Genomic DNA, 13,894 nt, shown 5'->3' on the forward strand with positions numbered 1-13,894 from the left:
TATCATCACATAAATGCCTTTTTTTAAAAAAAAAAGAAACAGCTACCTTCCTGTTGTTGCTTCCATCTTTACATGGAGTTGGAGTCTCTCAAAACATTAACAACTTCTTAATCTAAAGCACCATCCAACTAATGACCCACTCCCTTCCTGGAACATTGCAGTCCTTACACAGAGCAAGATATCCTGAAGGTGCTAAATAAATATGGATGGGATGAGACTGAAATTTCAATACTATACTTGTTTGAACATCTTTCCAAATACTGACCAAATTACAATGTAATGGGATAAGACCATCTGTTACCTAGTAAATAAAATGACCTGATAGATTTAACTTTTACAAGGTATCTAATCTACTCAGGGTTATGAATAAACTGGGAAGCAAGCACATGAATTCAGATTAGATTTCTAAGATTTTTTCAGCAAAATTGTCACCAAAATGTGCCTAGGATAAGTCATATCTTGTGAACAATACCTTAAAGAGGCATGCTCCTATAGCAGCTTTCAAACTTTCTTGACTGCAGCCCTCAGCAAGAAAGATAATACATCATGGCTCACAGATAAAACAAACAATATTTTATTTTACTATGTGCAGTGCACTCTGATACATTTTATCCTATCCTACCTGTTATGTGCTATTTTATTTAACAAAAATAACGTTCCTCACAATGTGTTGCTGGGTTGTGACCCGTTATTTGGAAAACACTGTGCTAAATACCCAGTGCTGTCTAAGTGTGTAACTGTTTCATAGTCCATATGCTTATTTGCAGAGGTGAGGAAATCAGACCTAGGTGCCTGAGAAGTGCATCCTTCAAGGAATGAATGGGTAGCGTCAGCAGTAAAACAGATTACAAAATCAGGATGAACTGTGCACTTCACTAAAGAGAATTTTTGTTATGTTTTCTTTTAATGGTTGTATGCAGGGCCAAAAAGACTGATAATGTGCTTGATTTTCTCCTTTACTTCTGCAGTGACTGAAAAACAGGTTTACATGGGTAAAGGAATGTTAATATGATGTTTCAGTAACAGGTCCAATAATAGGATTCAGTGAACTATATCATTCTTTTCTGTTTAGTTGGGACTAATGGGTGAAACTTAAAGGGAGTTAAATATCTCTTTAATTTAAAGGAGAATTCCTTTTTTTTTTTTTTTTTAATTTGAAGGCATCCAACCAAGGAATGTGCTGTCTTATGGACTATTGGAACTTGTGTGTTTCTCATCAGGCTGTATGAAGCCTGAAAAAAGATTTGCCAAAGCTCTTATGGAGAAGGTTCCAACACTGGGTAAAAAGAGTAGATGAAACATGTAAACTGTGCTGATGCCAGTTCTGTAGCTATTAGTCACCTGTGGCTATCGAGCATTTGAATTGCGGTGAGTGTGACTGAGGAAGTGAATTTTTAGGTTTTGATTTTAATTAATATAAATATAAATTTAAATAGCCACAGATGATTTGTGGTGGGCATACTGGACTGTGCAGACCTAGAGAAACCAATGTGCTGATTATCTGATAAATATGACAGTTGCTAATATATTATATCATCATAATTCATGAAGCATTCTAAATACTAAAAAGTGACCTAGAACCCATGAAAAGTGGCAAATACAGAATCAGTATATTAAAAACAGAACAGTTCTAAGACTATGGACAAACTTATGCCAGCTTTGGGTTTTGGTTTTTACACCTCTCTGTTGACAAATAGGTTTTTTCCAATTTTCCCACTGACACCTCTGACCTCACTGACTCTTATTAGTGCTTTTCAAGAAGTCATGCTCCAAATTCCAGCTGATGCGTGCAGGTCAAATTTAAGATACTGAAAAGGAAATTTTGCTAGTCCCTTGAAAATGGAACTGCTTATAAGACAAGGAATGTTTTTGTAAAGGGGATAATTCCTTTTTAATAAAAATTCATTTGCATCTGATTCCCTCTATATTCTAAGAAGCTCTTGATTATATGACATGTCTATTGACTTACAAGGAGAACTCACTCCATATACAATAAGTAATTTGTGATGTGCCCAAAATAGAGGTGAATGGACACGGATAAATGATCTGCTTTAGAAATTCAATCTAGGTCATTTAAAAGGACAGCTGTGCTGAAGTATAGCCAATCGAATTGAACTAAGAAATTGCTCTTTCCTTGATATTCCCAGTGAGCATCAGGATACCATACAAGAGACCAATCAGAGGATTTTAGCATCTCTTTTTTATATGTAAACAAATCACAGGAAAATTTGCCTTTGCATCCCTGAGCCTCAGGCTAGAGACTCCCCCCATGGGATCCTTTTCAGTAACTTCCCTGGGAAATGAAAAGTTTTGCCTAGTTTGCAGTCAGCCCTGGGCTTTGAGCAAGAATGAGAGAGGTTATTATTTAACAGTTTGTATAGGAGTAGAGTTTGAGGGGATTCCAAGAAGTTTGGAGTTTACAGACATGGGGGGCACCTAGGGATAAGTCGTGCACAGTCCACTGAGGACCAGGAAATGAGGTTGACCTCTGAGAACGAAACAAGTTGGATACAGAGATAATGTGTGTGCACTGGTCACCTCTAGAGAAAAACCAGGTCATGATATTTATAAACATGTGAACAAAGAGGTTTGAGAATTCTATATAACTTCCATCAAGGTGAACTAGGGAAAGCAATGCAGCAGTTTGATGGAAATTTAATAAGCTGGATTCCAAGCAACTATTGGGCATCTTGTGCAGAGAAAAGCTGAACAAAGTGAGAAAGATTAGCCTGGCCTGTAGAAAGGGAAACCAAAGGACCAGAAGGTTCTAGAGTATCTAAAACTGCTAAAGAGATAGTTCCTGTGCCAAAAACTGGCTCAATTTCTGTAACAGGTATATACATTACAGAAGAGTGTTTAAAAACTGGGGTCTGCCATCAGATTACCTGAGCTTTAATTCATACTATTTTCTTAGCTTTAGGCAACTTATTTGCATCTCTGTGACTCAGTCTTATATTCTGTGAGAATAATAATAAGATCTATCATTAGGGTTTCTGTAAAAATAAATGAGTTAATATATATCAAGCATTTGGGACAGTGCCTGGCTCATAGTGAGCCCTCAATAAATGTTTATAATCATCACATCAGAGATGGATATATGATTTATGTCAATATATATGTGACTTATGCAGTTAATTATCCCTGTTTGAAGTCCAGAGGTACTAAGCAACTCATTGTCCCACGTGAATTGGCCTAGAAGGAGGGATGCACTGGCAGGTTGATTTTACTATTCTGATCCTTGTGTCACTTTAAATTTATAACTTGACATTTTCGCTTACAGTTCAGTCTTTGCTGAGTTTTAATATTATCAGTCAGCTTTCTAAATCCAATCAACTCTGGCCACTGATAAGATTGACATTTGAACCACTGAGGTTGAAAGCTAGACCCAGAACCTTGATCAATTCACTCAGGGTATGCTAACTGTAAGGTCTTTTGGTAAACAGCTAAAAAGCCATCTCCTGAAAACCCCCATCTATCTTCTTTCAAACACCAGTAATTGACAGCTGAGATTTTCCCAGATGCCAAGTGGTTTGGGGAAAAAAAAGAATATAAAAAGGAATAGAATATCTTAGAGGTGGTTAGACTTGCAGAAAGGTTGCCTATGAACAAGCTGTATCAATCACTAGGGTTTGCCATGTCTTGTCTAACACTTGAGGATCTTGGCAATGCCTGGAGACCAAGACCTGAATGTACACAAAAGAGCACACAAAGAGGTCAGTGATTTTTAGTTCAATCGTAACAAATTCCTGCTTCAAATAAACCCATCAGCATGCTAAGTCAGTCCTCACCTTTCACTGTTAAAGGGGCACCATGCTGCACTTCCAGTAACCAATAGTTCCCCTTATCTCTGTTTTTGAACAGAGAATGCAACAATCTCTATTCCTATAGCATGGTCCTGGAAATTTGCGATGTAAAATTTTTTTGAAGGGAGGACAAAAACAATGATGTATTTCTACTGCAGATTTAGGGTTAAATAGTCATTTTGCTTCTTTCAGGAAAAACAAATGACTTCTGATATACCCTGCCGTATGTGGTATAGTCGGAAAAATTCCAGGGTCTCCAATGCAATTTTTAAGATTGCTCTGGACTTTATGCTACCAGGCCATGCAACTATCCTCAGCTGCATTTTTCTTTCTTTTCTTTTCTTTCCTTTTTTTAAAGATTTCCTGTAGCTGGGTTGATATTGGGCAAGTTCTCACAGGATTCTGGGCCAAGGACTATATTGTAGCCCCTAAGTATCAAGGGTTCTATTTAGTTGCCTCTGTTTATATGGAATTTTCTTTTCTTAATAACTCAAGTCCAGTTATAAAGGAGCAGAATTGAGCCCATGAGGTAAGATAAGGCTGCCAAAGAGGAGTTTGACAGAGACTCCACAACTAGGGAGACAAGAGCAGCTGCCACTCTGGCAAGGAGGTGAAACTTGCCCACCTCCTGCCCAGCAGTGCCACACCAGTGCTCTGAACATTAAGCCAAGTTTACTGCCTCCCCCGTGACTATGCCAGTCACATTTGAGAACATCTGCCACAGCCTTAATGACAGAGCCTGTGGGAACCTAATGAGTTCCCTCCACACCTGTGCGGCTTTACCAGGCAGCTGTTTCCCTCTCCTCTATCTCCTTTCTCAGTCCTCCCCCTTCATGTGTGCTCAGTGCCCCATCTTTCCCATAGGATACAGCCCGATTCTCCTACTAGTTCTGTGTTTTTGTTAGGATTGCATTTACCTCCATTTATATGGCACTTCAAGACAGTGGAGACCAAAAGCATAATGTCTTTCAGCTTGCTCAAGCTTCACCATTTGCTATGCAAAAGGGTGAGGGTTGGAGACTGAGAAAATCAATCAGAAGGATCCACAGACTAAGAAATAAGGGAACAAGAAAGGAGAAAATGAGAAGAGCTGCTTCCCTTTCCTTGCTGACAGCTCTCAGACATGAATATGGTAATTAACAAAGCCATGGAGGCACTTCACAGTTTACCTATGTATGGAATCTCTCTGATCAAACCATTTTCTGACTCAGAAAGCTGCCCAATGGAAGAGCTAAAGAACAAAACAGAAGACCTAGTATTACTTAATAAAATAATTTTAAAAATTATGGGAATTCTGATTACATCAAAAGTGTAAAATTGTAGTATGGTGCATGATAGGAAGGACCTTAATAACTGTGTGAACTTTGGTGAGTTATTTAACTTCTCTGAATTTCCATTTCTTAATTTGGTAAATGAGGATAATTATATGGATTTGCTGAGGTCATAAGAAATAAATTATACACACTATATAAAGAGTGTCACAGAGTACCTGGCATAAACCAAGCACTTGATAAATGTTGGTATTATCATTATTGCCACAGAAAGTCCATTTCTCATGGCTTTACTATAGGCATTGAAAGAACATTTGTTCTCATTACATATTTTTTCAGAATAATTAATCCTCTGGATGACAGAAGGGAAGTGAAATACCCCCTAAATGAGAAAAAGATACTTAAAATAATTATATCATTTGTTAAGTAATCAAAAACTACTAGTTGAAATTTTAGAGTTATATGGCTAACAGAATGGGGGATTTTGTGATTATCCATTTTAGTCAGTTCAAAAACCAGAAGTAAGAATTATATGTCCTATGATAAATAAAAGCCATGTGGTGTGATAAAACTCTGACTAAACCAGTAGTTTGTGTTAGAAATTATCCCCCATGTTTCTACACATGTACTGTCCAATATGGTAACCATTAACCACTTGTGTTTATTGAACATTTGAAGAGTAGCTGCTCACAAGCTGAATGTGCTGTATTAAAATACACACTGGATTTTTGAAGACTTAGTATGTAAAAAAGATTGTAAAATATCTTATTAATAATTTTATATTGATCACAGGTTGAAGTGATAATATTTTGTATATATTGAATTAAATAAAGTATATTACTGAAATTAATTTCACCAACTTCTTTTTACTTGCTTTAATTTGTCAACTAGAAAATTAAAAATTATATGTGGGTCCTACTGTATTTCTTTTGCATTAGTGCTGTGCTAGACCAATGGTCCTTAGGAGTTTTTATACATACATACACTTATACTATGTTTATAAATGTCACCCAAGGAGCTTGAAAAAAATTCACATGCCTGGGCTCTCAGTGATTCTTATTCCAATGGCCAAGAAATTTGCATTTTCAGTAAGAGTGGATATTTCTGATGCACATAGTCACTGGACCATACTTTGAGAAACACTGCTATAGACTAATGTATCCTACGTTGAAACACGATGCTAAGAAACATAGGTATGACTGGAGGGATGTTTATAGACAACAAATAGACTACTATGAAGGCAGAAAAGGAAGGGGAGAAGCATGATGGTAGAAGATGCCCATGGACCTGTTTTTGGGATCTTCTCACTATTAAGGGTGAAGATAAGTCTCTCCTTCTCCCCCGTGTTCTAGCCTGGATGGGGGGAGGAGGCAAGAAAAGTCTGCACCAAGAGGAACTCTCACTAGTAAACTGTAAAATGTGAAGGTAAGTTTTACAAGGCTATAGTGAATAAAATGATGTCTTAGCTAACACTGTTACTTCTTTTACCTCTGCAAATTGGCTGGTGGTAATACGTATAGGTGGTATAGATCAAAGTTTGAAGAAGAGAAATATTCCAGATAGTCTCTGCATCCCACTTCTCCCATGGTATACTCTAGTCACTATCCATATAGTAATTACATGCCAGGTACCAGGTAACAGAATCGCAATCATTAACTATGAGTTACTGCAGAAACATAGAACCCCTCCCCACCATGGCTAGCATATAAGGCTCTTTCTTGGCTGCCACGGGGGGGGGGGGGAATCTTCCAAATATAGAAGACAGACTCTAAGTGGGAAACAACTCATTCAACAAACCCAACTCATCCTCCACTGATGTCACATCCTTCTTTGAGATTCTCCTACTACCAATGCCCTTTTATTTCTTTCCCACTAACATAATGTCTTTGTCTCAACTAGTCTTTCCTCAATTTGCTCCCCTATTATGCTATTGTGTCTTCTGCTGTCTTTCCCTGCCCAGCTCACAGGAGATGCAGCATTGATAAAGTTGTGCTGACTGGATCACGGCTGTCCAAGCCCAACAGGGCATCCCTTTTAAGATCGCCGTTCAAAGCCACAAATCAGCTGAATGACAAAGCTGTGGCCTTGGCTGGGGATTTTTGCAATCAGGTTCCATCTTCATTTTGCTGCACAAGCCAGCTGGGCAAGCATCTCTCCCACTGAGTGTAGCGTGCCCTCACAGTGAGATATGAAGTACGCTAAATACAGTTCTCGGGGATGAGAAAGGAATTCCTGGTACAGAGAAGGGCCTTGTGGAAACACTTGGTAGCATACTTTCAGACTTAAGTTAATCGTTTAGGTTATTCCTCCAAGTCTAAAATTTTTTACTCTAGTATCTGTAAAGAAATCATACAATTATCGAGTTGGATAATACACTGAGGTTGTTTAGTCCAATTTTCCATGTAAAATAGAATCCTAACTGGATGTTACACATCTTGAATGTAAACAAGAATAATCAGCTAAGTTCCCCACATCGCTCCTAGAATTTTCATGAATTAACCCATTTACTCCTCATTACAAGTATTACTCGATTCTGCCCTATCTTTACAGGTGATAAAACAGAGACATAGAGAAATTAAGTAACTTGCTCAGGGTTACAAATTGAAGGTATGAGCTGGTATTTGGACTCAGGCAATCCACTTCTAACTATAATACTAGGGAGGATTATAACTTAAGACAATTCATCTGTATCTTCCAGACCCCAACGCTATAGTTTTAGGCTAGTAAAAGTTAGGTCCAGGACTCTTTTAGAAAGTACTGAGAAAGAGAAGCTTTCTCTCTTTCCCACGACTGGCTACTGAAAGACAGGATATAATTGTGAAACTTGGCAACCACCTTGGCACTGCCTTGGTGATCCAGAGATGATCTAATGAGCCCCTGGATTCAGCTGTGCCTGATGGGAATTTACTCCTGTCTGTGATAGATGAGCCAATGGATTATTTTTAAGCCAGGTTGAGTTGTGTTTTCTGTCGTTTGAAACAATAAGTCCTTAATAAGTAAGCAACTAAGCAACTGACTTAAAGCTCTAAGCTCCTAATGCTTAATGCAATATCTTTCACATATTAGAAATGCAATAAATATTAGTTTTCATTTTTCCTTATATAATTTTCAAGAACAATGATTATACACTATGTTTCTCTATTTTTCACAGTGCCTAGAAAAGGGCTGAAAACATTAAAAAAAGTTGTTGATCTGTCAGTATGTTGACAGATAGTTGAGAACTATACCCAGGAGAAATTAGACAGTAGGAATGTACCCACTCATCTTTTCCACTTCTAGCTCTGTGTGGGAACCCGAGAAGGAAAGTGCTTTCAGCATGGTTCACAGGGGAGACTCTCTCTACAGGATTCTACAGATTGAACTTGACGCATAGACATAAACTTGCCAGACTCACCCCAGGGCCACCTGATTAACCAAAGGGCCAGAAAGTATCTCCAGAAGAAAGACTTAACGGAGCTAGGGAAGTGGAAAACAGTTCACTGAAGTCCCTGGCATCTGCCCGAGGGCACAGCTGGAGATATTAATAATCATTTCCCTCATCAGACCACAGAAAATGAGCACAGAGTGAGAGAGAAAAAAAACAAGTGTTTTGCTGCCTCCTGTTTGAATTAATCTCTTCTGACAACTGCTGATTTGGGTTTGTGATTCGATCTTCCGTATGTCTAGCTCTATTGGTCAATTAAGTGCAGAGGGTGATTGGGGGAAGCAGTGATGCTCAGCCTGATTATGAGAGGAAGCATCACACAGCATTTAGAACATGCAAAGCAGTCCCCTGAGCCGGGCTTAAATGGAGCCAAGCAGAGCAAGAGTGGTGGCCGATACTGACAGGAGGGTCAGGGAAGAGTCGTTGAACCTCAGCTCTCAGAGCACTAATCGAGACAGCTACACACGAGTCAGCTTCCCAGGAGCAATAAACAAGTTGCTGGAGAATTATGTAGGGGATCCAAGGCTGGTGCAAAATTAAGTCCCCTTTCAACCAATTTACATCTTATTCTCCAGATTGTCCAATTAATAAACCACTTTTGATAAAATGTCACAAAACTGAAAACAGGAAATAAAGTGGTATTTAACTTGGAGAGTACGATTTATACATTTGAAGAGACTGTCTAAAACAGAGTTAAGAAATGGGACAGGAGGACAATTAAGTAAGAGGAAAACAACATGGAAGCAATACAGCTCACACATTACTCCGCAGTAATGAAAACTTGGGAAGTGTGAGTCCTAGTCCTACCTTTGCTAATGGCTTGTCGGTTACTTGGCAGCAAGAAGCTTTTCTTCATTGTCACTTCCTCATTTCCAAGGAGGCTGATGGAGGCAGTGGGGCACTTTGTAGTCTCATAAATACAAAATCAAACTTGACCTAACAGCTCAAGAGAATGTTTTGACTGCAGTGATGGCAGCCCCAGATTTGTTATGAATTTAATACTGAAGTACCTCATATGACTATTGAATAGAATAGCTCATAAAAATGACTGTACACCATCTTAGAAAACAATGTTCTGTATCAATGCATGGTAATCATCATGGCAGGCAGCAGCTCATTTCAGAGTAACATTATGTCAAGCAGCAGCTATGATTTCCAGGATGCAGCCACGGACTTACAATGCTATAGAACATTAGTACATCTCTTTTCCTTTTAGAAAAGATCTGATTTAGCATTAATTCCCAGTAATTTACCTAAATTCTGAAAGAAAGAAAGATGACTGATATTTGAGCAACAAATGCTTATGATTTAGGAAGTAACACAGCAAATGTTTCAGTTGTTAAAAATACATGGAAAAACACAGGCTGGATCCAGACTAGTTGGGTATGCTCCTAATTGATAGAGTAACCATCCCAGAGTATTAATACAGGGATTTATGTCACTCTGAAGGAAAGACTGATAGCCTAGCAAAGCCTGCATTGTAGCCACCATACTCTCTGACATTTTACTATGACTTGGAAAATCAGATATGTATATCAGGATTATCAATTCATTTCCCAAAATTTAAGAAGCAAAGCTGAGGCATAATAGAAGCAAGGTGCAAAATGAACTCTAGGTCATTTTAAGCAAGTCAACGAAAGAAAATCTAATGTGGACAAATATAAACTGCTTTGCCTTGGTCCACCACTTCCCCATAAGTACCAAGTGGAGAGTGCAATTTTACAGCATTATATCCTTAGAAATCATAATTTACTACATGCCTCATTATGATTCATCAATGCGTTGATGTTGCCAAGAGTGCCCATGCATTCTCAGGCTTAATATAAGTACAGTGGTTTGAGCAAAGATGGTCATAGAGATGCTCCATTCCATGATTGTCATGTAATATATTAATATATATAAATTTCTACATGAATATATATAAATATATATAAATTTCTACATGAATGTATATACACATACATAAATATATATATAAATATATACATAAAATATATATGCATTTATACATGAATATATATATATACATTTATACATGAATATATATAAATATATATGCATTTATACATGAATATAAATATATATGCATTTATACATGAATATATATAAATATATATACATTTATACATAAATATATACATAAAATATATATATTTATATATAAATATATACATAGAATATATATTTATACATAAATATATACATAGAATATATATACATTTATATATAAATATGTATATTCATAAAATATGTATACATTTATACATAAATATATAAATACATATACATTTATATATAAATATATATAAATATATATACATTTATACATGACTATATATAAATATATATACATTTATACATGAATATATAAATATATATACATTTATACATGAATATATATAAATATATATACATTTATACATGAATATATACATAAAATATATACATTTATACATGAATATATACATAGAATATATATACATTTATATATAAATATATTCATAAAATATATATACATTTATACATGAATATATATAAATATATACATTTATATATAAATATATATATTCATAAATATATACAATTATACATATATATACATTTATACATAAATATATATATACATTTATACATAAATATATATATATACACATAAAATATTTATTTTAACTCTGGCCATCACATGTAAAGAAGTTGTCAATATCTAGATGAAATGAAGATGGTAGAGAACACTTGGAACACTGTCCACTGAAGAAAAATTTAAGAAAGTGAATCAAAGGAGGGTGTGTTTGAGGGAAACAACAACAAGAAAATCAAGTTAACTATTTTAAAGACTTTTTAATGGGGAAAATATTTAGACTTATTCTGAGTGGATCCACAAGTAAAAACAATGGGTAAAAACTTCAAAGAAAGAGACTTTGGCTCAAATGAAGAGATCTTTTAACAAGTAGAATGATTTTCCTAATAAATGAGTAGAAGGAACTCAAAAGAAACAATGCAAAAACTCACACAGTAAAAGAGATTTCAATTAAGCATCTGGAATAAATGACTTCTGAAATCACTTCCAATTCTATGATTCCTTGATTCTATCACAATAGGAGAATTCTATAACTATTATTGCCCATCTAGAGGATACATGCTAAGTCTTGAGATGTACGAATCTCCCAGTTAACTATAATGATGGCAAATACAGTATAACATTAATAGAGTTAAATATAAATACATTTTATAAGTTATGGTAGAATGAATAAAATCTAAGGATAGCCCATCATAGTTTTTTCTTAAAGACTGAATCATCTATAAAAGAAGGAATAAATCCTGATTACTATGAAAATATTGTATGTAATAGCGTTGTAGAAGGTAATGTTTAAGAGTACAAGCTCCAGATGCTTAGGTGCTCTCGTTGAAATCCTGGCACTGTCACCTGCCACATGTATAACCTTGGGATTGTCACTTAACTTCTCTTTGCTACTATTTCTCCTATGTAAAATAAGGATAATAATATACCCACATAAGGATAATAATATACCTACATCTCACATTATTGTGAGAATTAAATGAGTTAATATACGTAAAAATTTCAGAATAGTCTCTGAAATAAAGGGCTATATGAGTATTAGCTATTATAACAGTTGTTTAAAAAATTCAGAAAAACACAGGACTAGAAGTATTCAAGAGAAAGTGGACGTGCTTTCAAAATTCTTGTCCATAAAATAAATAAATTAACTGATTTACGACATAGGTCAATATTTTATTTCACCATTTTATCTATGCATTTGGTATTAGCCTTCTGGGATAGCTATTTGCTAAAAACCGATTTTCGTGCTGTTGTCATTATTATTGATGAAGGAAGATAAACCAGAAAATATTAAGTCTATTAATTTTACCCATTACCTAGTTTTTGCAAAAGCTGAAATCTAACAACCAGGAATAAGATTCATGCATGTCTTTTTTGCCCTTAAAGCACCCTAAGGTAGTGGTATCAGTGAACGGCCAAAAGACAGAAAGTCACAAGGCAGCCCGTCTAATTATTCAAGTGTATAACTGACTCCCACATAAATGAGAGTTGATTATATGTCTACATTACAGGTTATCTAAAAATGGAGAAGTGTATTTTTAAAATAACAACATTCAAACTGGGTGATCTGATGAGATGAAAATAAGCTGTAAAAGTCAAAATATTTAAACAAACAATATCAACAACAATGAACATTATGAAACATGCAGCATCAATTCATTAATTTCCTAGTTAATATGGCAGAAATTGGCAGAGTATCTTCATGTTGTCCACAATGTGAGAATTCTAACAGAAATATTTTCTTGATTCAGAACGAAGAGGTCCATCTTTATATGTCTATTTGGCTTGTCCAGACTGAAGCACAGTCAATGCCAAATAGGGGATGTGAGAAGAGATGACATACTTAAATAAATTCCATGGAAAAATCCTGCATTTTTCTTTAGATAATAGACCAAACCTTTTATTTATCCTTTGGTCTTCAGAAAAGCCTATTCTGTCATAGGTGATTAAAAAAAAAAAGCAAATCACTCATTGATTTCTCCTCCTCCTCTTTTCTTCACTGCCTTTAATGGAAATGCTAATGATATCATTCTACTAAGCAATTCTACTTCTAGAAATTAGGAAGCAGTATTGCCTAGTCATTGAGAATGTGACCTCTGATTAAAGCTTTAGTTCCAATGTAATCTAGCTGTATGACCTTGGGAAAGTTTCTTATCATTCCCAAGCCTCAGTATTCTCACCTGTAGAATGGAGACATAGTACATATCTCATTGAGTTTTGTAAAGAATAAGGTACACATTAAGTGCTTAGCATAATTATACAGTTATTCTAAATTGTCTTTATATCAAAATAGGCCAGTCATTGGAAAGTTATTAATTTTGGACAAATATAGCATAATCTTCCACAGAGCTAACTTTATGGTCTATAGTATAATAATATTCTTCCATTGTTTACTGAGGGTAGAAATAACAAACTTCACAATAAAGCGTGGTTTTGGATTTGCTATAACACAGTTAAAGGCATTCTCCATTATAATACTAAGTACCCTCTCTTTAAGATTTCATAAAATAACTTCATTTTAGCATGTATTACCACAAAAAAATGTTTGTCTCTCTCGAATAGACTTCTGAATTCTATCAGTTAATGAAAAAATAGACTTCTCTTTCTTTGTTTGGCTTCCAGCTAATGAAAAAATAGACTTCCCTTTTTTGTTTTGGCTTCCAGGAAACTCAGAGCATATTTTACATTCATATTTGCTTCACACTTTTTCCCAAGACTTTTTTCTATTATGAATATTGCACAAATATTATGTTGATAAGCTGATTCAAATATTTTGTAATGTGATCTGGAGAAGACATTATTTTTAAAAGTACAATGT

This window comes from Eubalaena glacialis, chromosome 6 (assembly GCF_028564815.1).
Source record: "Eubalaena glacialis isolate mEubGla1 chromosome 6, mEubGla1.1.hap2.+ XY, whole genome shotgun sequence".
Classification (NCBI taxonomy): domain Eukaryota; kingdom Metazoa; phylum Chordata; class Mammalia; order Artiodactyla; family Balaenidae; genus Eubalaena; species Eubalaena glacialis.